The sequence below is a fragment of the Dama dama genome, chromosome 5, assembly GCF_033118175.1.
Source record: "Dama dama isolate Ldn47 chromosome 5, ASM3311817v1, whole genome shotgun sequence".
NCBI lineage: Eukaryota > Metazoa > Chordata > Mammalia > Artiodactyla > Cervidae > Dama > Dama dama.
Window position 1 is genome coordinate 74084447 of NC_083685.1, and position 26031 is coordinate 74110477.

The window sequence follows — 26031 nt, forward strand, 5'->3', positions numbered from 1 at the left end:
ACAAATCTCCAGTTTGACTTTCTTGTGCTTCAGTTGTGTTTGTGAGCATAAATATTTTAAATTTTAATTTTTTCATGTGTAGTGCATTGATGTTTTATAGCCTATTTTGTTCCAGAATCTTACCAAAATATATTCATAGATGAATGGAAACACAATGCATTTATGTAACTCTAAGAATTATTTATGCTTTTTTTTGTTGTTGATATGTTCATAAAAAAGCAAAACAGCTAAATATATTCCATATAGATTGATAATCTCTTTTGAAACTCTTTTTTTACAAATGAAGTCTGGGTTCAGCTTAACCATGCTGAGACAAGCTAGCCAAAATGTCAAGAACTTTGGGGAGAACAAGTAGTTAATGTTACCTCGGACTGACCAAGACTATAGTCTCAGGTTCACTGCAGAAAGATAACAGTACAACTGCTAGTTAAATCAGTTGTAAATAACCCAAATTAAACTGAAATTTATTAGAAAAGTCTTCCCTTCCACAGTTGGAAAAGAACTGTCCTTCACCCAGATTCCATTCCTCTTGGGCACTTGCTAATTAATATTATCTCAAGTTATATTATGGGTTTATATTATGGGTTATATTATTTTGTTGTTGTTATTGTTGTTGCAAATTGCTAAAATTCCAAAGACAGGGCTTGGTTTCAATAGAAGAATAAAGTCAAAAAATTAATACAGTCTGCTTTTGTTATTTAAAACAATTATCTTTTTTCCTTATAACTCTCTACAAGAGAATTTTAAGAGAATTTCCTGCTTTTTGATTACACATGTCGAAATGTTCAATGAATTCTTCAATGAATAGTCAAAAAATATATAGTACTTGAAATATTCCCAGGATTTTGTGTCTACTTATTTAACATTTGCAGTTTGTTAGAATGCTAACGTATATATTTTGAATCCCTAGGGCATGTGATATTTTTGATAATTAGGAAGCTAATGTTTGTAAAATCAAATCCACCATGGTTTATACATTATATTCTTAAACCATAGCATATTTGATAACACTTTAAAATTTAAACTGCTTTAAGATTTATACTGCTATATATGATTTTTATATAATAGTGAAAAGTATCAGTTACTCAACTGTGTTTGACTTTGCAAACCCATGGACTGTATGTAGCCCACTAGGCAGGAATACTGGAGTAGGTAGCTTCCATTCTCTTCTCCAGGTACTCACATCTCCTGCCTTGCAGGTGGATTCTTTACTGTCTGAGCCACCAGGGAAACCTTTACATAATAGTTGGGACAGAGAATCCAAAAGCAGGTTTGGAAAATGTGTAATTTAAAATTTGGGGGATTCAACTTCCCTTATTTGGAGGTGAGAAAAGCATGATTTTGATTATTTTTTATGAGCATCAATAACAGCTAGCTATGTCTTAATCCATTTGGGCTTCTATAACATATATACAATCAACTGTGTGGCTTATAAACACATTCACTTCTTACAGTTCTGAAGGCTGGAAAGTCCAAGATCATGGTACTGACTGTTCGCTGTCTAAATTTTCATTGTATCCTTATAGGGCGGAAAGGACACGGGACCTCTCTGAGATTGCTTTTATAAGGACACTAATCCTATTTGTGAAGACTCTGCACTTATAACCTAATTACCCATGCAAATGCCCTACCACCTAAAACCATCACATTGTGGGTTAGGATTTCAGCATAAAATTTTGGGGAGATACACGTATTCAGACAAAAGCAAGCTGCAAAACTAAAGATATAATCTGAAATAAGCTTAGACCCTCTCTGAAAACCTGGTCCTCAAACAGCAAATGCTGAGTAATCAGGGATTGAAGATGTGGAAGCATTTAGTCAATTAGAAAAGTAAACTATCTGTAGAAAGGAAATATAATTCTGGAAGTCTCCTTTAAAGTGCTAATTCATTCATTTATACTTATTCATTCATCCTGAAAAACAACTTGATGAGGACCTACAGTGATCAAGACAGGGAGTGCAGAAGTAGTAAATCGTTAAGTTTAGATTGAGGACCTTTGCATTGAATATTGAGGAAAGCTTTCTTATCAATGATCAATGCAAAGAAATAGAGGAAACAATAGAATGGGAAAGACTAGAGATCTCTTCAAGAAAATTACATTTCATGCAAAGATGGGCACAATAAAAGACAGATGGTATGGACCTAACAGAAGCAGAAAATATTAAGAAGAGGTGGCAAGAATACACAGAAGAAATAAAAGAGATCTTCATGACCCAGATAAACACAATGATCACTCTAGGTGAGTACCTAGAGCCAGACATCCTGGAGTGTGAAGTCAAATGGGTCTTAGGAAGCATCACTATGAACAAAGCTAGTGGAGGTGATGGGATTCCAGTTGAGCTCTTTCAAATCCTAAAAGATGATGCTGTGAAAGTACTTCACTCAATATGCCAGCAAATTTGGAAAACTCAGCAGTGGCCACAGGACTGGAAAAGGTCAGTTTTCAATCCAATCCCTAAGAAAGGCAATCCCAAAGAATGCTCAAACTGCCTCACAATTGCATTCATCTCACACACTAGCAAAGTAATGCTCAAAATTCTCCAAGCCAGTCTTCAACAGTATGTGAACCATGAACTTCCAGAAGTGTAAGCTGGATTTAGAAAAGACAGAGGAACCAGAGATCAAATTGCCAATATTCACTGGACCATAGAAAAAGCAAGAGAGTTCCAGAAAAACATCTATTTCTGCTTTATTAACTAAACCAAAACCGTTGACAGTGTGAATCACAACAGACTGTGGAAAATTCTTAAATAGATTGTGACACCAGACCACCTTACCTTCCTCTTGAGAAATCTGTTGGCAGGCCAAGAAGCAACAGTTAGAACCAGACATGGAACAACAGACTGGTTCCAAATTTGGAAAGGAGTACATCAAGGCTGTATATTGTCACCCTGCTTATTTAACTTACATGCAGAGTACATCATGCAAAATGCTGGGCTGGATGAAGCACAAGCTGGAATCAAGATTGCCAGAAGAAATATCAATAACCTCAGATATGCAGATGACATCATCCTTATAGCAGAAAGCACAGAAGAACTAAGGAGCTTCTTGATAAAAGTGAAAGAGGAGAGTGGAAAGTAGGCTTAAAACTCAACATTCAGAAGACTAAGATCATGGCATCCACTCCCATCACTTCATGACAAATAGATGGGCAAACATTGCAAACAGTGAAAGACTTAATTTTTTGCACTCCAAAATCACTTTAGATGGTGACTGCAGCCATGAAGGTAAAAGATGTTTGTTCCTTGGAAGAAAAGCTATGACCAATTTAGACAGCATATTAAAAAGCAGAGACATTACTCTGCCAACATAACTCCATCTAATCAAAGCTATGGTTTTTCCCGTGGTCATGTACGGATGTGGGAGTTGGACTATAAGAAAATGGAGTGCAGAATTGATGCTTTTGAACTGTGATGTTGAAGAAGACTTTGAAAGTTCATTGGACTCCAAGGAGATCCAACCAGTCGATCCTAAAGGCATTCAGTCCTGAGTATTCTTTGGGAGGACTGATGCTGAGGCAGAAACTGCAATACTTTGGGCACCAAAAATGGGAAGAACTGACTCGTGGAAAAAGACCCTGATGCTGGGAAAGTTTGACGGTATTAGAAGGGAATGACAGAGGATGAAATGGTTCGATGGCATCACTGACTCAATGGACATGAGTTTGAGTAAGCTCTGGGAGTTGATGATGAACAGGGAGGGAAGCCTGGCATCCTGAAGTCTGTGGGTTTGCAAAGATTCAGACACGACTGAGTGACTGAACTGATTGAGAACCTAAGAAAAACTTGGTGGGTGGAAATGAGAAGTAATTCTGTAGTACAGGAAATAAGTTACCCAAGGATACATGTGAAAAAATGTGTTTGGATGGGATTGCCTAGAGAGAATAGAGGAATAAATTTGGTATGTAGAGGTACATCAGTTCAACGAGAATTGTGATATCGTTGTTTAGTTGTTAAGTCATGTCCAACTCTTTGTGACTCCATGGACTGTAGCCCACTAGTCTCCTGTGTTCCTGGGATTTTCCAGGCAAGAATACTGGACTGGGTTGCCATTTCCTTCTCCAGGGGTTCTTGTTGACCCAGGGATCAAGCCCACATCTCCTGCTTGGCAGGCAGATCCTTTACCACTGAGCCACCTGGGAAATGGTTACTTAAGTAACTCCAGATTCAAAGTAATGCCAAACTTAATTGTAAAAAAATTGTTCTAAAATATTTAACAAATATTTACTATAAAAAAAGAGCAGCAGAAGCAAAACATGAGCCATACAGTTAGGTAAGATTTAAAGCTGAAGTTAGCTGCATAAGTAGGGTTTCAGATGTCAGGAATGGAGCCCATTAGTTTCAATCATAAGAGAGCCAAATCCAAAAGAAAACTATGATGCATATTAACTTCCCCTTGGGTATGTCTATCTGCATATTACTTTAGACACACTCCCCTGCTTTTTTGAATAAACAATAAAATCACGTGTTCATTTGTTAAATCGTGTTACATCCTAAAGACTATAGTCTTTAATAACTCAGAGGTAGTCATTGTTTATAATTAGATAGCTTATTTTCCCTAAGATTCAGGTGGCTTTATATAGCTAGAGCATGCTGTACATACCAATGTGGTCTCTTTCTTCACTTACTGTCACCTGTGGTTTCTTAAATAATATATTTATGTCATAGTGTAAGTGAATTTCATTTTTTAGCCTGTGAAGGAATTTTTCTTCTTTCAGACAGTATATTTGAAAAGCTCAAGAACTGTGAATTTAATCAATCTTCAGCTGATCGATTTACATCAAAGAAAAATATCAGGATCAATTTTTTTTTTTTTCGTTTTAAATAGAGCTCCTGGATAAAAAGCAAAGGGGGAATGTTATCTAAATAAGTGATCATACTTTCTACTTTACCTCCTGATTTGCTTTTCGCATTTTCATTTTTCACTGAATATATATGTTTATATCTGTGACAGCTTTGCCTAGAGAAACTAGCTCATCAAGGACATGAACTTTATGGTCTGTCATGACTTTTTTCAAGCTCTCATCCCCAAAATCCTAGTCCATTTAGATATCAGCATAAAGTGGGGAAAAAAAAAGTCTATTCCAGGATAAAAATATATTAAATATATATTTGCATTTTTAATACAGTTAGTATTAAAGCTGTGTATTAAGCCCCATATGCAATCTTTGCCTTCTATAAAAATAAAAATTCTATCTCTCTATTGTGGATGGTTAAGGAAAAATATTCTCACCAGTCAATCTAATGAACTATTCATACTTACTAAAATCTCATGCCAAACTCCTAGGTACCATTTAAAGGATAATTCCCCAAACAGAACACTTTATTCCTTTCATTCTAGATGGTATATAGGCAAAATCCAACCAGTATTTGCAATGTGTTATTATTAATAGCAGTCAAGGCACTAAATACTAATATAACAAATAATACATTCAATGGACCTCTTTGGTAAATGCTGTCTTTACTCTTTAAAAATATATTAAAAAGGTGATAGTTGAAACTACAATATAAATGGAAATCCCATCTAATTTCCTGCAGGTCTATAAGAACCTTAATGAATTTATCTCCTTGGCAGCTTGTGATTTAGCTGCCCAGATCCAACCTTGGGAAAAGTGATATCCCCCTGTGTCACTCGAGAGCATAAGATGAGTTTTAAGTTGCCAAAACTTTCATTAAAATTTTATGTAACCCACCTCTAGAGCATGGAAGTTGCATAACAACTTACAATAAATGAATTATGCATGGCAGTTTCTATATTCACCCTGTCTTATGTTTAGTTTCTAAGCATACATACAGTGCAGATCTCATAAGCTTGTTATGCTGTATTCTAAAAGAAGTATTCTGTGTCACTGATTGAAAAGAGCAAAAAAAGTCTTAAGGAGGCTCAAATTTATATTTATTAATATATAAACAAAGCCCCCCAACTGTGATTCACCAAAAAATTGAAATCATTCAAAGACATAAACAGAAGATTTACTGAAATCTTCAGTAAATACGATCCCACATAATACAAAGTTTAGGGTTTAGTGAGAAATTAATAAAGTTTAAGCAATTAGAGTATCATGATATTCAGTTCAGTTCAGTTCAGTCGCTCAGTCATATCCGACTCTGCGACCCCATGAATCGCAGCACGCCAGGCATCCCTGTCCATCACCAACTCCTGGAGTCCACCCAAACCCATGCCCATCGAGTTGGTGATGCCATCCAGCCATCTCATCCTCTGTCGTCCCCTTCTCCTCCTGCCCCCAATCCCTCCCAGCATCAGGGTCTTTTCCAATGAGTCAACTCTTCGCATGAGGTGGCCAAAGTACTGGAGTTTCAGCGTCAGCATCAGTCCTTCCAATGAACACCCAGGACTGATCTCCTTTAGGATGGACTGGCTGGATCTCCTTGCAGTCCAAAATCATCATATGAAGCAGTCCTTAATCTTCTGAACTAGAATCAAGAAATCCAAGGTAAGAATTTACCAGACATAAACTCTTCATGCCAATGTATTTTTTTAACTCTATTTATATGATGCTATGTTAGGAGGCCCAAGACCACACCCAGGTTCAGTGATTTACTATAAAGACTCACAAGAATCAACATAAGATTTATTACATCAAAATGAGAAAGGAATAAATCCAGTAAATCATGGAGTTGTATGGGTGAAGTGCAGGGCAATCAGGCCCAAGCTTCCAAGTGTCTTCTCCCTGTGGTATCACACAGGGCATACTTAATTTCTCTAGCATCGTTAGTGCTAGTGTGTGTGAAGTGTTATCTACTAAGAGAGCATATTTGAAAGTCAGTGTCCAAGACTTTAATTTGGAGAAAATCACATAAACACCCTCTGCCTAGCATGTACCAAATTTCCTGGCTCCCAGAACAAAAGCAAATGTTCAACATAAAGCACATTGCTTGTACAGGTTAGGCACAATTAAGTACTCTTCTCAGTTCTGGGAAAGGTAGAAATTCTGGAGTCAGCTTCCCAGATACTAACCAAGGCTGAAACTTGCAAGCAGGTTTTTCTGTTAATTCGTCTTTGCACAAACACCATCCAAGGAAATTAGTTGTTTCCATTATAGTTATTTTTGTCATATCTCTTAAGACTATTTCCACCATGACGATGCAAAATATGTGTTCAAATGTGAAGTTGGTAAGAGATGTAGAATAGCACATCTTTATATAGAATTCCCATTTTATAGATTTAGTAGCTGTGAATAATCTCAAGGGCATAGAGGTATAAAAGTTAGGAAATTATGAGATTTGAGTGTGTATTACCCTTGTTTTTATTTTTTACTATTTTTGAATAATGGTTGTGTTGGCAGCTAACATGTAAAATTCCTGAAAATTGCTTTTCAGTGTACAGACTTTGACGTATTTCAATAATGAAAGCACTTATTAACCCTCTGTTCTCATCATTTCTACTAAAATCTATTGACTAACTTTCCAAATCAAGTGATGGGGAAGTATACTCCTTCCATGAAAGCAGTGGAGAAGGATGAAATGTTTAGTTTAAAAAATTCTAACTTATCCCAGAAACTCTTATTTTGAGAAGTATTTTATAGTTTTCATAATGTTTCCACTGGCCTTATTTATTTAAGTCTAATTTAATTTTATGACTAATGAAATTAAAGTTCTAGCTTTGTTCTTTTTAACTAATATTCTCCACTCATTTCAATCCCAAAGAATGTAATGCCGAAGAATGTTCAAACTACCACACAACTGCACTCATTTTACATGCTCGCAAGGTAATACTCAAAATCCTTCAACCTGGGCTTCAACAGTATGTGAACCAAGAACTTCCAGATGTTCAAAGTGGATTTGGAAAAGGCAGAGCAACCAGAGATCAAATTGCCAACATCTCGTGGATCATAGAAAAAGCAAGAAAGTCCAAAAAAAAAAAAAAAATCAACTTTTGCTTCATTGATTACACTAAAGCCTCTGACTGTGTGGATCACAGCAAACTGTGGGCAATTCCTAAAAAGATAGGAGTACCGGATCACCTTACCTGCCTCCCCAGAACCTCTATGCAGGTCAAGAAGAAACAGTTAGAGCTTTTTCTAAATGAACACAAACTCTTTGATGGATGAACAGACTAGTTCCAAACTGGAAAAGGAGTAGAGCAAGGCTGGATATTGTCACCCTGATTATTTAACTTATATGCAAAGTACATCATGCAAAAATGCCGGGGTGGATGAAGCACAAGCTGGAATCAAGATTTCCAGGAGAAATAGCAATAACCTCAGATATGCAGATGACACCACTCTTATGGCAGAAAGTGAGAAAGAACTAAAGAACCTCTTGATGAAGGTGAAAAAAGAGAGTGAAAAATTTGGCCTAAAACTCAGTATTCAAAAAGCTAAGATCATGGCTTCTAGTACCATCACTTCATGGCCAATAGATGGGGAGGCAATGGAAACATTAGTGGACTTTATTTTTCTGGGCTCCAAAATCACTGCAGATGGTGACTGCAGCCATTAAATCAAGAGATCCTTGCTCCTTGGAAGAAAAGCTATGACAATATCAGACAGCATATTAAAAAGCAGAGACATTACTTTGCTGACAAACGTCCGTCTAGTCAAAGCTATGGTTTTCCAGAAGTCATATATGGATGTGAGTGTTGGACCATAAAGAAGGCTGAAGAGTGAAGAATTGATGTTTTTGAACTGTGGTGTTGAAGAAGACTCTTGAGAGTCCCTTGGACTGCAAGGAGATCCAACCAGTTAATCCTAAAGGATATTATTGGGAGTATTCATTGGGAGGACTGATGCTGAAGCTGAAGCTCCAATCCTTTGGCCACCTGATGTGAAGAGCCAACTTGTTGAAAATGACCCTGAAGCTGGGAAGGATTGAAGACAGAAGGAGATGAGGATGCCAGATGCTGAGATGGTTGGATGGTTGCTTGAGCAAACTCCAGGAAATGGTGAAGGACAGGGAAGCTTGGTATGCTACAATCCATGGAGTCACAAAGAGTCAGACAGGACTGAGTGACTGAACAACTACAACAAAAGCCATCCACTCAATGGTAGATTATAGTCAACACAGAATAAAGCTAACTTTTCCAAGAGGCTTATAAACTCCCTGGACTTTGAGTTTATAGCTTCTAGGCAAGTTCCTTCTAAAATTCTGCTTAAGATCTCTTCCAAACCACTGCTGTGCTTAGTCATTCAGTCATGTCTCACTCTTTGTTACCCAATATACTGTAGCTTGCCAGGCTTCTCTGTCCATAGGGATACTCCAGGCAAGAATACTGGAGTGGGTTGCCATGCCATCCTCCAGGTGCCCCTTCTAACCCAGGGATTGAATCCAGGTCTCCCAGATTGCAGGCAGATTCTTTATCATCTGAGCCACCAGGGAAACCCAAGAATACTGAAATGGGTAGCCTATTCCTTCTTCAGGGGATCTCTCCAACCCAGGAATTGAACTGAGGTCTTCTGCATTACAGGAGAATTATTTACCAGCTGAATTACTGGGGAATACCTAGGGAAGCATTATAAAGCATGAAATAGTAGACTCTCCAGTCTCCAGTCCCTGGAATCTGCTTGTGACTAATAAGTGCAAACTCTATAGATTCAACTATGTAAAATAATCTATAGAGCTGGACTACTTAACCCAATATTGGTTGATAATCAGTACTTTTTTATCCTGGAGAAGTCAGTTCACTCCTCAGCCAATGAATATATGCTCTATTGCACTTGAGATGTCTCATTTTCTATAAAATTATGTCCACACTGCTAATTAAACAAAAACAGGGAGGTGACACGCCAAAGTAAAGCATTCTTGTGTGATTTACATTCAGTTCCAATCATCCCTAAAGTCTTTAAAATCACTTAAAAATAGGCTAATTGCCTCAGAGAGTTTTATTCTTCCAGGATTGCAAAAACTCTTGGTAATGACTATCCATTCACTTTTAGTGCTGAAAATGTCTCCAAGAGACATTTCATTAGCAGACACCTTTAAGGCTTATAGACAATCAATACCACAACCACCACTTCTAACTCCAGTCTAGTAGCCTCCTAGTTGCTGGGTAATATTCATTGGTGTTCTCGCAAACTAAATTATAAACCCCTTCAGAATAAGAATTTTATTTTATCTGTCCATTGTATTATTTTAGACTCCTATAGAATCCTGAAGTAATGAATGAGAGAACAGAAAACAGGAACAATTGTTACTATCTGCAATTCATTTATTGCACTAATTAAATTTTCTTCTCAGTTAGGGATGCATGTGCTTATGCAAAATTCATTAAATCCACAAGTATTCCATGCCAAAAAATATTTTGCAGATGATAGCACAGGACATACAATGGGGTCTTGCCCTAAATTTATAACTCTCCTTCTAACTTCCATCCCTCTGACCTTGCCGCAGCAAGCTGTATGCTTCTCTGCCTTTGTTCCCCATAGTTTATGTTTTCTAATATGCTAATAATTCTGTCTAAAGTTAACTGACATTTTCAGCCTTATGATACTTCAACTATCAGTTTGAACAAGACTGCTACTAGATAATTCTCCTTGATCCCAAAATCTAAGTAAGAGATCTGTCTTTATCCCCACTATATGAAATGACTATATCTACCTTTAGTAAAGGGGGACTTACAAATAGCTGAGAAAAGAAGAGAAGCTAAAGGTAAAGGAGAAAAGGAAAGATATACCTATTTGAATGTAGATTTCCAAATAATAGCAAAGAGAGATAAGAAAGCCTTCCTCAGTGAACACTGCAAAGAAATTGAGGAAAACAATAGAAACAGAAAGACCAGAGATCTCTTCAAGAAAATTAGAGATACCAAGGGAATATTTCATGCAAACATGGACACAAGAAAGAGCAGAAATGGTATGGACCTAACAGAAGCAGAAGATATTAAGAAGAGGTGGCAAGAATACACAAAAGAATGTACAAAAGAGATCTACACGACCCAGATAATCACGATGGTGTGATCACTCACCTAGAGCCAGACATCTTAGACAGTGAAGTCAAGTGGGCCTTAGGAAGCATCACTATGAACAAAGCTAGTGGAGGTGATGGAATTCCAGTTGAGCTATTTCAAATCTTTAAAGACGATGTTGTGAAAGTGTTGCATTCAATACACCAGCAAATTTGGAAAACTCAGCAGTGGCCAGAGGACTGGAAAAGGTCAATTTTCATTCCAATCCCTGAGAAAGTCAATGCCAAAGAATACTCAAACTACCACACAATTGCCCTCATCTCACATGCTAGCAAAGTAATGCTCAAAATTCTCCAAGTTAGGCTTCAACAATATGTGAACCGTGAACTTCCAGGTGTTCAAGCTGGATTTAGAAATGGCAGAGGAACCAGAGATCAAATTGCCAACATCTGCTGGATCATCAAAAAAGCAATAGAGTTCCAGAAAAACATCTATTTCTGCTTTATTGACTATACCAAAGCCTTTGACTGTGTGGATCACAATAAACTGTGGAAAATTCTGAAAGAGATGGGAATATCAGATCACCTGAGCTGCTTCTTGAGAAATCTGTTTGCAAATCAGGAAGCAACAGTTAGAACTGGACGTGGAACAACAGACTGGTTCCAAATAGGGTAAACAGTATGTCAAGGCTGTATATTGTCACCCTGCTTAATTAACTTATATGCTAAGTACATCCTAAGAAATTCTGGGCTGGAAGAAGCACAAGCTGGAATCAAGATTGCTGGGAGAAATATCAATAAACTCAGATATGCAGATGATAGCACACTTATGGAAGAAAGTGAAGAAGAACTAAAGAGCCTCTTGATGAAAGTGAAAGAGGAGAGTGAAAAAGTTGGCTTAAAGCTTAACATTGAGAAAACTAAGATCATGGCATCTGGTCCCATCACTTCATGACAAATAGATGGGGAAACAGTGGAAACAGTGGCTGACTTTATTTTGGGGGGCTCCAAAATCACTGCAGATGGTGATTGCAGCCATGAAATTAAAAGACGCTTACTCCTTGGCAGGAAAGTTATGACCAACCTAGACAGCATATAAAATAGAGAGACATTACCTTGCCAACAAAGGTCCATCTACTCAAGGCTATGGTTTTTCCAGTGGTCATGTATGGATGTAAGAGTTGGACTGTGAGGAAAGTTGAGCACTGAAAAATTGATGCTTTTGAACTGTGGTGTTGGAGAAGACTCTTGAGTCCCTTGGACTGCAAGGAGATCCAACCAGTCCATCCTAAAGATCAGTCCTGAGTGTTCATTGGAAGGACAGATGTTGAAACTGAAACTCCAATACTTTGGCCACTTGATGCAGACAGCTGACTCATTTGAAAAGACCCTGATGCTGAGGAAGATTGAAGGCAGAAGAAGAAGGGGATGTCAGAGGATGAAATAGTTGGATGGCATCACCAACTCAGTGGACATAAGTTTGGATAAACTCCAGAAGTTGGTGATGGACAGGGAGGCCTGGCGTGCTGCAGTCCATGGGGTTTCAAAGAGTCAGACTTGACTGAGAGACTGCACTGAACTGAACCTTGATATTACCATGCTGAAATTATTGACTATCTCCATGGCTCTACTAAGGTGTCAGCCTCTGAAGAACAGAGGTCTTATCGGACCTGACTTTTCTTTCTAGAATCTTTGGGTTCCAGCAAAACATTGACCCTCAATACATGCTTATAAAGTGGGTGGGGGAACTGCAAATAATAAATGCTGGAGAGGATGTGGGGAAAAATGAATCCTCTTGCACTGTTGGTGGGAATGCAAATTGATATAGCCTATGGAGAGCCTTATGAAGATTCCTTAAAAACTGGGAATAAAGCTACTATATGATCCAGCAATCTCTCTACTTAGCATGTGCCCCAAGAAAATCATAATTCAAAAAGGCACATGTACTCCAATATTCATTGTAGCATAACTTACTATAACCAAACCATGGGAGTAACCTAGATGTCCACCTACAGATGAATGGATTAAAAAAACTATAGCATGTATATACAATGGAATAGTACTCAACCATAAAAAGGAACAAGTATGAGTTGAACTGAGGTGGATGAACCTAGAGCCTGTTATGCAGAATGAAGTAAGTCAGAAAGAGAAAAAAGCAAATGTCATATATTAATGCATATACATGGAATCTAGAAAAAATGGTACTGATGAACCTCTTTGCAGGGCAAGAATACATACACAGAGAACAGACTTATGGAGGTTGTGGGGGAGGGAGAGCATGGCATGAATTCAAAGAGTAACTTTGAAACATATACATCACCCTATGCAAAATAGATAGCAAGTGGGAAGTTGCTGAAGGATGCAGGGAGCTCAACCTGGTTCCCTGTGACAGTTTAGAGGGGTGGGATGGAGGGTGGAATGAGGTGGGTTGGGAGAGCAGTTCAAGAGGGAGGGAATATATGACTTACGGCTAATTCATGTTGTATGGCAGAAATCACACAATGGTGTAAAGCAATCATCATCCAATTTAAAGTTTTTTTTTTTAATAAGCATTTTAAAAATTACAGAGGTGCTTCTGGTATTAATAATAAAATTCAAATTCTTCACTTCATGTGTTTTTTTTTCTTCATATAGCTACTTTTATAAAGAATACTCTTATCCTTCCCTCTCTTCCTAAATTCTATTGATTCTTCAGGGCCCACCCATCCCTAGACCCATCCATTACAGTGTTGTTTTCATGTTCACTAGCACAACATTCATTCTACAGTCCGTAGATCAAGGAGTCATTTTGGCTTTTAAGTCTTATTCTTTAAAAAATGCACTTTGTAGGGTTATAGCTGCCATGGACAGTGATTTTTCTGCTGGATCTGGGCAAAGTAAATTGAAAATCTTTTGGAAAGTGTTCACAATTCTAGATGCCATTAAAATCATCCATAATTCATGGAAAGAGATTAAAATGATAACATTAATAATTTAGAAGAAGTTAATTTTAATCCTCAGGGATGACTTTAAGGGGTTCAAGACTTCAGTGGAGGATGGAGCCTAAAGATATGACTGAATTGTTGCAATCTCATAATAAACTAATGGATAAGAAGTTGCTTCTTACAAATTGGCCAAGAAAATTATTTCTAAGACAAAATCTACACCTAGCGAAGAAGCTGTGAAGATGATTAAAATGACAACAAAGGACTTAAGATTGAAACTCACTGAAGGCTCAGATGATGATTAGCATATTTTAGCAATAAAGTATTTTTTAAATTAAGTGCATACACTTTTCTAGACATAATGCTATTGCACATTTAAAGACTACAGTATAATATAAACATAATTCAGTATCTCTGAGGTATGCCTGTACTTTCCAAGTTTTCCCCTGGAAGTTATAAGCTTTCAAGAAACTATAGAGTTCCAAAATAGTTACATCAGACAGATTATTTCAGTACAGATGCTGTCTGGATGGGGAAGAAGATTTCTGGTGCTTCTTATTTCACCATCTTTCCAGAATCCCCTTTCACATTATTTCTTTTGAATGTTACTTTATATGCCTTTGTTGAATATCATTTTGTCATGATGTAGCATTTATTATGGATATTGTTGAATTCAATTTACTGAAATTTTGTTTAGATGTTTTGAATGTATGTTTATAAAGGATATTAGTCTGTAGTTTTTTGTGTATATGATATGTTTTTGCCTGGTGATGATGGCCTCAGAATTAGTTAGTTGGAAAGTATGTCTTGATTTTCAATTTTCTGGCAAATTCTTACTGCTGTATAAGTTTTATTTCCCTTTTTTGCTCTGTTCATTTCTTACTTTTTCTAATGGTGATTTTTTCTGTTTTATTTTGATCATTTTTTTTCATTTATTTATATTAGTTGGAATATAATTACTTTACAATATTATAGTGGTTTTTGCCATACATTGCTATGAATCAGCAATGGATTTACATGTGTTCCCCATCCTGAACCCCCCTCCCACCTCCCTCTATTTTGATCATTTTTTTTGTCTTTTTTTTTTTTTTTTTTAATAGAACCTAAATGTTTATGTTGTGTATTTCACTACTACTTATTTTTAAGTGTGGGGAAGTCTTCCTAAATAAGTGATATTTTGTGAACACTGTTAAAGAGGAGACACGGGAATGCCTTGGCTAGTGTAAAGTATCCTTGTCTCACAAGCCAACCTCTATATGAATCAGGGTTTCAGTATCTAATAGGTAACTAGTTTTTGTTTCAGTTAACAAAGATGAATAGGTAGTTTTTCAGATTTAGAAAATAAAAATACAGAATACTTGACTAAAGTTGAATTTAAGATAAACAATAAATAGCTTTGTGTGTGCATGTGTGTATAGGAATGTCACATAAAATATTTGGGACACACATATATCTTTAAATAAATCTGAAATTCAAGTTTATATATATATATATATGAGAAGGCAATGGCACCCCACTCCAGTACTCTTGCCTGGGGAATCCCATGGATGGAGGAGCCTGGTGGGCTGCAGTTCATGGGGTCGCGAGGAGTCGGACAAGACTGAGCGAGTTCACTTTCACTTTTCACTTGCATGCATTGGAGAAGGAAATGGCAGCCCACTCCAGTGTTCTTGCCTGGAGAATCCCAGGGACGGTGGAGCCTAGTGGGCTGCCGTCTATGGGGTCGCACAGAGTTGGACACGACTGAAGCGACTTAGCAGCAGCATATATATATATATATATATATATATATTTTTTTTTTTTTTTTCCTGAAAACCCTACTCACAGGGCCACTCACCACTCACAGCTTTCTTATGTAATGTGATACACACGGCCAGATGGCATGCCCGCGGGGTTCCCTCTTTATGCCTTGCCTTCCTTGGCACTGAGTCCTTGGCACACTGGGTTCAAACAGGGGTAGGGAGACTGCAGTTAGACGACCCACACTGGAACCACACAGTACCTTCAGCCTCTGCCTCTGTTTAAGTACTGCCTATTTTGGAGATAGCTGTTCTTTCCAAACAGCCTGCTTTTAAAAAATTATATATTTTTTGTTTGTTTTTTTACTAAATTTTGCGACACTTCATGCTTAGTGTTAATTCTGTTTATCAGTACTTACTATTGTTACTGAACATGGAATTTCAGTTTCTCTTTCATCCTTTTTTTTTCCTATTGCTTTCAGAACTGGGTAGAAAAAACTTAGCTATCAATTTATATCTGGAGGTTTGTATTTCTTATCTAATAATTTCATCAGTATCTATTTAATACTCTCATCTTGTATATTTATGTTTTTCCATTTCCTTTAAATTATATTTGTTAAATCACAACTATTAACTTGCAATATGCCAGTTTAAGAATTATTTATATATTATTTCTGAGCCTGGATGACCCCTTACTCCATACTTTATTGTTTTATTAATTTTTGTTTTTCTTAATCTTCATTATTTACCCCAAATAGTATGTTGCTGTTAGGTTTGGTTTTATTTTTATTATTACTTTACCCACTTTTTGAAAAATGGAAATACTCAAAATTATTAATTATCTATGAGAAAAGATGTATATTCTATTAAGTTAAATATGTGTATTATTATTTTCATTCTCCTTCCAAAGTCTCTTATTATGGGGTATATTTGTGTTTAACAAAATGATAATTATAGCAGTATCCCCTATCCTGAATTCTAGGAAATTAAATATTTTTAGCCTAAATATTGTTATACTAGAGCTTGCTTATATCTGAGGTTTTGCATTTTTTCTAGAGAATATGAAATGTGGAATTTTTTTATTTTTTATTTTACAGACTTTTTTTTTTTTTTGGTAGCTAGTAGGAAAGTAGTTCTATCTACTATTATATTATAGAAAGAAAAAAAAAAAAAAACAATGGCCAAACTTCTTCCCCTCGATTACTTTATGATTTTTGGAACATAATCTTCCTATAGTTTCAGAGGCAGTACATGATCTTTCTTCAGTGTATATTATATTTCAGAAGAGAGACATTTAAACAAAGATGAACTAATTTAGGAAGAATAAGAAATGAGTACTACCTCTGGTAATTAAAAACTAAGACACGAAGTAGCTATGACAGTGTGCTTAATTCGGGGAATGAAACATAGATTATAAAAAGGTGAAATTGTGGGTTATCTCTATTGGAAATTTCTGAAAAGCAAATTGTCCAAAAACACAATGCCATCAAACAATATTCATGTTTTTAAACTTGTGATTCTAGGGCCAGTGAATCATGTATTTCTTTTGTTGACTTGACAATATCATGAATCTTTGATCAGCTGTGAATTAAGTTGGTGCCAAAGAATTGATGCTTTCAAACGGTGGTGTTGGAGAAGACTCTTGAGAGTCCCTTGGCTGCAAGGAGATCAAACCAGTCAATCCTAAAGGTAATCAACCCTGAATATTCAGTGGGAAGATTGATGCTGAAGTTCCAATATTTTGGCCACCTGGTACAAAAAGCTGACGCCTTGAAAAAGACCCTGATGCTGGGAAAGATTGAGGGCAGGAAGAGAAGTGGGTGACAGAGGATGAGATGGTTGGAAAGCATTATTGACTCAATGGACATGAGTTTGAGCAAACTCCAGGAGGTAGAGAAGGGCAGGGAAGCCTGGCGTGCTGCAGTCTGTGCCAGTGAGACTAACACTAACACACAGAAATAAGACTAAGGGGGAAAAATGGAAGGTGATCCAGCTAAAAACAGAGTTCTTGTTGCTGTTGTTGTTCATTCAGTCCTGTCCAACTCTTTGAGACCCCATGGACTATAGCCCACCAGGTTCTTCTGTCCTTGGGATTTCCCAGGCAAGAATACTGGAGCAGGTTGCCATTTAGTTCTCCAGGGGATCATTCAGTTCAGGAGTTGAACTTGGGTTTCCTGCATTACAGACAAACTCTTTATCATCTGAGCCACCAGGACTGACTCATTTCTTTTTTTTTTTTATTTATTTATTTTTTTTTACTCTTATTTCTATATGACTCATATCTTTCCAGCAGTCTAGTATGGTATGTTCTCAGGCAAGGCCTAAGTGTAAATTGAAGCAAGCCCCAAAGCACAAAAAATTATGCTAAACTTGTAAAGTCCTTATAGACTTTTCAGGCCTAGGCTCAGGACTTGCAAACATAAACACTTCTACCATGTTCTATTACACAAAACAAGAAAAAAGGCCATTCCAGAAACAGTATATGGATGGTAAAACATAGAATTACAGAGCAAAGAGTATAGATACAAAAGGGCAATTAATTCATGCCAGAATAATAATCAATTAATACAGTCTTCCCTCTAGAATCAATTACCACAGTCTTTCATCTAATCATTGGTTACTTCCCATATGTCAAATATAATCACTCTTTTCCAAGAGCTCCAAGAGTGTCATCTTATCTAATCATATCTACAGGTTCAAAAACCAAAAGATCATCTAAACATGGATATCCTTAATATGGAGAACTATGAACTAAGTAAACAAGTTATTCATGCCTCCTCTATCCCCTGACATAGAGTAGTGAAATAGGAAAATACAAGAGATCAGAATTTGAAATTCCCGTTTAAAGAGGCATTTAGTAGCAGTTACTGGTTCTTTTAGTCATTCTGAAATTTCTTGGCAAACATTTTCGTGTTGCAATGTGAGGAATGGTAAAGTCATCTGGTCCCATCACTTCATGGGAAATAGATGGGGAAACAGTGAGAGCAGTGTCAGACTTTATTTTTTTGGGTTCCAAAATCACTGCAAATGGTGCTTGCAGCCATGAAATTAAAAGACACTTACTCCTTGGAAGGAAAGTTATTACCAACATAGATAGCATATTAAAAAGCAGAGACATTACTTTGCCAACAAAGGTCCATCAAGACTATGGTTTTTCCACTGGTCATGTATGGATGTGAGAGTTGGACTGTGAAGAAAGCTGAGCACTGAAAAATTGATGCTTTTGAACTGTGGTGTTGGAGAAAACTCTTAGGAGTCCCTTGGACAGCAAGGAGATCCAACCAGTCCATCCTAAAGGAAATCAGTCCTGGGTGTTCACTAGAAGGACTGATGCTGCAGCTGAAACTCCAATACTTTGGCCACCCAATGCGAAGAGTTGACTCATTGGAAAAGACCGTGATGCTGGGAGGGATTGGGGGCAGGAGGAGAAGGGGACGACAGAGGATGAGATGGTGGGATGGCTTCACTGACTAGATGGAAATGAGTTTGAGCAAACTCCGGGAGTTGGTGATGGACAGGGAGGCCTGGCATGCTGTGATTCATGGGGTCGCAAAGAGTCAGACACGACTGAGAAACTGAACTGAACTGAACTGAAAGTCTCTTGATTGGACTGTGGGTCTGCATCTTGTTTTACACTATGTTTTGCAGCTATGTTCAATTGGATTTTTGTGCTGAGACCATTTCTATCTAGCTGCAACTTAATATTTCACCACATTAAGATGCTGGATAGGTTATGGATAGAAAAGAAAATGTTACAGGGCCAACCCTGTGGTAAAGACAGGCTGTTACATAGGACTATCAATTAAATTAGGCTTCCCTGATGTCTCAGAGGTTAAAGCATCTGCCTCCAAGGTGGGAGAACTGGGTTTGATCCCAGGGTGGGGAAGATCCCCTGGAGAAGGAAATGGCAGCCCACTCCAGTATTCTTGCCTGGAGAATCCCATGGACAAAGGAGCCTTGTAGGCTGCAGTCCATGGGGTTGCAAAGAGTCGGAGACGACTGAGCAAATTCACTTCACTTCACTTCATCAGATAAGTAGCCACAATATTCAAAATGGACCTTGAGTCAACCCTGATAAGAAGTCAGTCATTGCCACAAATAAATAATTAAGAAGATAGATCTCTGAGAGAGTTCTCAGTGAGACACAAGTGTGACTCAAGTGCAGTAGAGTACATGCGCCTGGTTACGTTTTCTAGTTTCTGGATGACATCCCTCAGGAGTTTTCATTATACTCCCTTCTTTGTGTTCCAAAACAAAACACAAACCCTGCTTCCTTTTCTCATCCTCATTCTTTTCTGTAAGCTAATTTTGGCAACATCTTAACCTAAACCACATGTGCTTTAATCTTTTGTTAAAATACATGGAAATATGGTCTTCTCCTACTTGAATCCTAGATTTGTTGCATGTCCTCCTCTTTTTTATTGATCTCCTTGGGCATATTAATGGAAATACTCTAGTATGAAGCCAAGTTAACTAGGTATGCAATGTTTTATTTGTATCTATTACTAATTTAATATGTATCTATTAAAAATGAAGTATAAGAGAGGGGGTTTCCCATGATAGTTCTTGAATGATTGTACTACAAACTGTTTGTTTATATTTTGTCAAGCTTAAAAATAAAATGGCCAGTTATTTTACCAGCAAAAGTGAGTTTGTTTGCAAATGGCAGAGGAAATGTAATCTGAGACATGCAAACTATGGCAAACCACAGGCAAATTCAGAGAAAAAAGATCACATCATTACTTTATAGGAAAAAAAAAAAAAAGTCAGAAGTGGCTACTTTGAAGAGAAGTGCATTGGATGAAAGTGAGAATTTGGGATGGTGATGGTTTCTCATTGCCTGAACTATTGCTGGGCAAAGAGGAAATATTCCTTCCTCCTGCTTGGGAAGTAAAGTCAGTTTCTTTCTGTTCAGAAATTAATATAAGCTGTGAGGGAAGGTACGTGCATAACAGGTCCTCTTTCAGGGCTCCCCAACTTAATTTTAAATAAATTTTTTATGATTTCATGTTTGCACATGTGTATTACATATATTGACACCAACCCTTGGTGTTCAGCTCAGTTAGGTTCACCATTTCTACACGATGTTGGAATTCTATAGGAATAAGACAGGATGTTTTCATCACCAACATGAGTTCACTCATATCCCCTTTCTCTTGTCCATGTCCTTTGTATTGCAACAACTTCTTGTCTTTGATGATCATCATTTAGTTTCATGTTCTTAAAGTTTATGAAAGTAAAATAGTACAGCTAGTCCATGTGTGTGTGTATGTCTGTAGCTTCTTTTATTCAATATAACAATCTGGGGATTTATCCATGATATTGTTTCCTTACTTTGGAATGTTCATAGCCATTATCTCTTAAAATATGTTGTCTGCTCCAATTCACTTTCAGTTCCTTCTGCAGGCATGTTAGATCTTATGATTTCCTACAGATCTTAGATACTCTGTTCTATTTTTTCACACTTTCTTCTCTTTAAGTTAAAATTTCTATTGCTTTGTATTCAAATTCTTTAATTCTTTTCTATGCTGCAACACTTGCAACATTACCATTTTATTCTTCATTTTAAGAGTCCTTATCTCTGCTAAAATACCCTATATATTTATATGCTTCCCACATTTTCAGTTCTATCCTTTAGTATTTTGGCAGTTATTTTAATTTTTTGCCAATTTTGTTGAATTTATATACTGTAAAGCCACTTTAAAAAAAAGTTCCAGGAGGTTTTGTAAATGAGAGTTATCATGAAATCCCTTTATTATAATTTTAATATTTGAGCAATCTCTATATCTACTTTTATGACTTTCCTCTCTTCACTATGGACCTTTCTTTCTCCCTTAGTTTTTGTTTGTGAGTTTTGTAAATTTGTTATTGCATAATGGCCATTTATTTTAAAGAACAGTATAGACAGAAATAAATTATTTTTTATTCAGAAAAAGAATTTACCTTCTCATGTTAGGCTGCTTTAGTTGGGGACTATATTAATTTAATTGTATTAAGCTAGGCCTGTTTTTTTTTGACACATCCATTTAACATGGTTTTAGTTTGTGTTGTTTCATTACTGCTTTTTTATGTTGAGAGATTGATCCCATGTTTTATTTTTCTATGAGGCTTGGGGTATGAGAACTTGTAAGATTCTGGAGGTATTGTTGCACTTTACAGCTGAGCTGCTAGCTTTCCAAATTATGGAAAAATTCTCTCTTCTTCCTGCCAAGATAGAATTATTTTTGCTTCTAGGTTAGTTTATTATTTTTGTTTTGTTTTGTTTTCCTTAAAATCTGCTGCTTCCCTGTTCAGTTGCTAAGTTGTGTCTGGCTCTTTGCAACCCCATGGACTGCAGCACACTAGGCTTCCCTGTCCTTCACTACCTCCCAGGGTTTGCTCAAATTCATGTCCATTGAGTTGTGGTGTTATTTAACCATCTCATCTTCTGCCACCCTCTTCTCCTTTTCCTTCAATCTTTCACAGCATCAGGTTATTTTCGAATGAGTTGACTCTTCACATCAGGTGGCCAAAGTATTGGAACTTCAGCATCAGCATCTGTCCTTCTAATGAATATTCAGGGTTGATTTCCTTTAGTATTGAATGGTTTAATATCCTTGCAATCCAAGGGACTGTCAAGAGTCTTCTCCAACACCACAGTTGAAAAGCATCAATTCTTTCATTTTCAGTCTTCTTTATGGTTCAACTCTCTCACCCATACATGACTACTGGAAAAACAATAGTTTTGACTACACAGATCTTTGTTGGCAGAGTGATGTCTCTGCTTTTATATATTCTGTCTAGACATGACATAGCTCTTCTCCAAGGAGCAAGCATCTTTTAATTTCATGGCTGCAGTTATTGTCTGCAGTGATTTTGGAGTCCCCCCACAATAAAGTCTGTCACTGTTTCCATTCTTTCCCCATCTATTTGCCATGAAAGGATGGGGCCATATGCCATAATCTTAGTTTTTTGAATGCTGAGTTTCAAGTCAGCTTTTCCACTCTCCTCTTTCAACTTCTTCAAGAGGTTCTTTAGTTCCTCTTCACTTTCTGCCATGAGGTGGTATTATCTGCATATCTGAGGTTATTGATATTTCTCTCAGAAGTCTTGATTCCAGTGTGAGCTTTATCCAGCTGGGTATTTCACAAGATGCACTGTGCATGTAAGTTAAATAAGCAGGGTGACAATATACAGCCCTGATGTATCCCTTTCCAAATTTTGAGCCAGTCTGTTGCTCCATGTCTGATTCTAACTTTTGCTTCTTGACCTGCATACAGGTTTCTCAGGAGACAGGTAGAATGTAAGTCCAGATGTAGATCTAAAAAGCAGATTTCTTCCTACTCCAGTTAGTGTCAAATTCTTCATTCTTGTATCATTCTGCCAAAGATGTGTCCAGATTCTCTTTGTAATAAAAGACTCATCACTTTCTAAAGTTCATTTCATGGTTTCTTCACATTTAGATCTTTCAGATGGACTTCGAGAAACTATATTTTTTGTAGCTTATTCAGCTTGTTTCATTATGAAAAAGAGACAATCTTTTGTGACTTTATATATCTTGATTTGTTTCCAAATACTCTGCAATTATCAGAATAGTAAATAAAATAGGGTAAAACTTAATAGGTGTTCTACTTTGACCAAAGGAAGTAGTTTAAAATCTATAACATTAAGTGTTAGAACTTTAAAAATAGAACATTTCTTATATATTAAGAGGTAATTTTCTTGTTGGAAGGAAACATTTTCTACTGGTTTGCCTTTGTTACTTTTATGAATGTTGAATTTATAACAAAATTCCAGGTTTTTCCTCCTGTGAAAAAGTAGGAGTATGTTATCATCACAGCAGCTAAAGAGAATCTTACCATCACCATTTATGTAATTAACTTGGATAATCAACTTAGAGTTTTCAGTATTCATGATATAAGACACATTAGAATTCATTTTTTTTTCATTTATTTTTATTAACACATTAGAATTCAAACAATACAATTTTAGCATACTAAAGTTCGGGGATCAACCAAAGCAAAGTAAAGCAAACCAACCAACAATAACGAAAACATATAGGCTTAGTTTGCAATTATAAAAACTTAGGTTTAGCAGTGTTATTTTCATATATATGAAAGGCACATCTTTCTGGAAGAAATAACAGGCTCATACACTTTAGAAAAATTGCAGAGGGAATTGAGTGATTAATGCAGAATCAATGCTACTACCTAAGAGTCGACCTGATTTATCTTACAATCAACTTGGGAAAACCATTTTGATGTTATGACTCAGCAGATGTCAAGTTGTAAACCTTTCATAAAATGATTTCAAGGCAGGAATTAACTTGCTTACTCTGCAGAACCAGACAGGAGAGAAAAAATGCCAGTAAGGGTTCACCCAAGGACATTCCTCAAATTTTCCAAGTATTATTTCTTTCTCTTTTTCTCTTTCTCTTTCCCTTCCTCTCTCTCTCCAATCATTCTTTTTTTTTTTTTTTTTTTTCTCCAATCATTCTTAAGAGGAACACAGATGATGCAATCAGCAGTGAATGTGACAGAGTTGTAGTGCCACAGAGAAACTATGTTAGTTTGAAGACTAAGTGAGGTATTTGATTAAAATTTGCTTGAAATGGATCTAAGCTGCTGAATGAGGTATGGGGAAAATTGCAGGTATTTGAAATTTACAACTATTCAGTTTTCTATTTTACAGAATCCTTCAGTTCTTTGAAAAGTGAAGATTTCCCCCCAGAAATAGTCCTAATTTATCATAGAATTCATATCTCATCAACAAAAGAACTTACTGAAGTGTATAAATAGATTAGTTAATACAAAAGCAGCAGAAATTCTAATGCAGTGAATCTAAGAATCACTTAATTGACATGAATTGTCCAGAGTTCTTGGCTTCTCTGGTGGTTCAGATGGTGAAGGGCCCACCTGCAATGTGGGAGACCTGGGTTTCATCCCTGGGTTGGAAAGATCCCCTGGAAGAGGGCATGGTGACTCACTCCAGTATTCTTGCCTGGAAAATCCCCATAGACAGAGGAGACCGGTGGGCTACAGTCTGTGGGGTGGCAAAGAGTTGGACAATACTGAACTAAGTATGGCCTCCATCCAAAAACATTTCAGAAGCCTGAACCCATAGAAGTGGTCCTTATTGAAATAAAGACTCTTTTTCTTTTGTTTTATGTGATCATTTGCACACACACACTTCAGCTCTCCTCCACAATCACTTCTCATTCTTCAGGTTGAGTCTGAATGTCACTTCCTCTTCTGAGAGGTCTTTCTTGACTACCTTATCTCAGTCTCAGCATCTATTTGTTCTTTCATGGCCCTTGTAACATTGCAGTGAAGCAGAATATAGATGGGATTCCAAGCTAAACAGTTGCTCCCCTGTTGACAGAAACTCCATAATAGCAGGAACTCCATAAAAGTAATATGATTGAGGAGAGTGTTCTCTGTGCTGATAAGAGATAAAGACCACATATTGCTCATTCTCAAAGTCAAGGAGCCCTCCCCAGCTACACATGCACAGAAAGGCTTCTAAGAGGTCAAAATGGGGAGGGATGTCACCTCATGGTAAGTGATGTCAACCACCCATAAGCCTCTTCACTGGAATTCATCTTGGCTAAGTAAGAAATGAACACCCACACATGGGGGGTTCCTGAGGTATACCAAGTATGGCCTCAGGACCAGGCAAATCAAAATGATGGACCAAAGAAAATCTGGAAGAAATGCCCCATAAGTGATTCAAAACACCAAGAGTGTGTGACTCTCTCTGAGCCTGCTCATGAGGCTATCCACATGTTCTGTACTCTTTTTCTTTCTAATAAACACTTTACTTGTTTTACTACTTTCCATCATTATGGGACTTACTTTCCACAAAGCTTAAGGGCCAGGGGCTTGACACTGTCCACTGGTCTAATGGCTAGGATTTGGTGCTCTCGTTGCAATGATCTGGCCTCAACCTCTAGCTGGAAACCAATGCCCTGCTTTAAACCACTGCAGAGTAAGGTCACCCAAGGTCAGCACTACTATAAAAGTGCTTCTTTATTACTTTCATCACCACAACTAATAATTCGATGCATATAGGACCACATCTGATGTTCTGTGATGTTAGATACTTAGCATCTAGCACACTAGAACAGAGGAGGAGTTCAGTTAATAAATAATATATCCATCATGGAGTCTCATGTGATTCTTTTGTGTGTAGGTATCCTCTCTCTTCTCTAAGTTTCTTCTCTATGTGATAATGCAGCTAAGTAAAATAAACTCAATACAACTTAAGGCCAAAAGATAAATTAACTCATACCATAAAAACACAGAGGCTGATCTTCACTGAAATTATAGGATCCAGGCTTTAGAAATGGTATCAGAATACCAGAATTACTGTTTCTCTCTTTTCTTCTTTCAGCTCTGATTCCCACTGAGTCGTGTTATTTTCAAGCAAATAGTAATGTGTAAGAAATGTGTTCTCGAGCAGATGCAGGCTTATGTTTAATCAACTTAGCAACAACAGAAAAAACCCATCTTCCTTGTAACCACAGC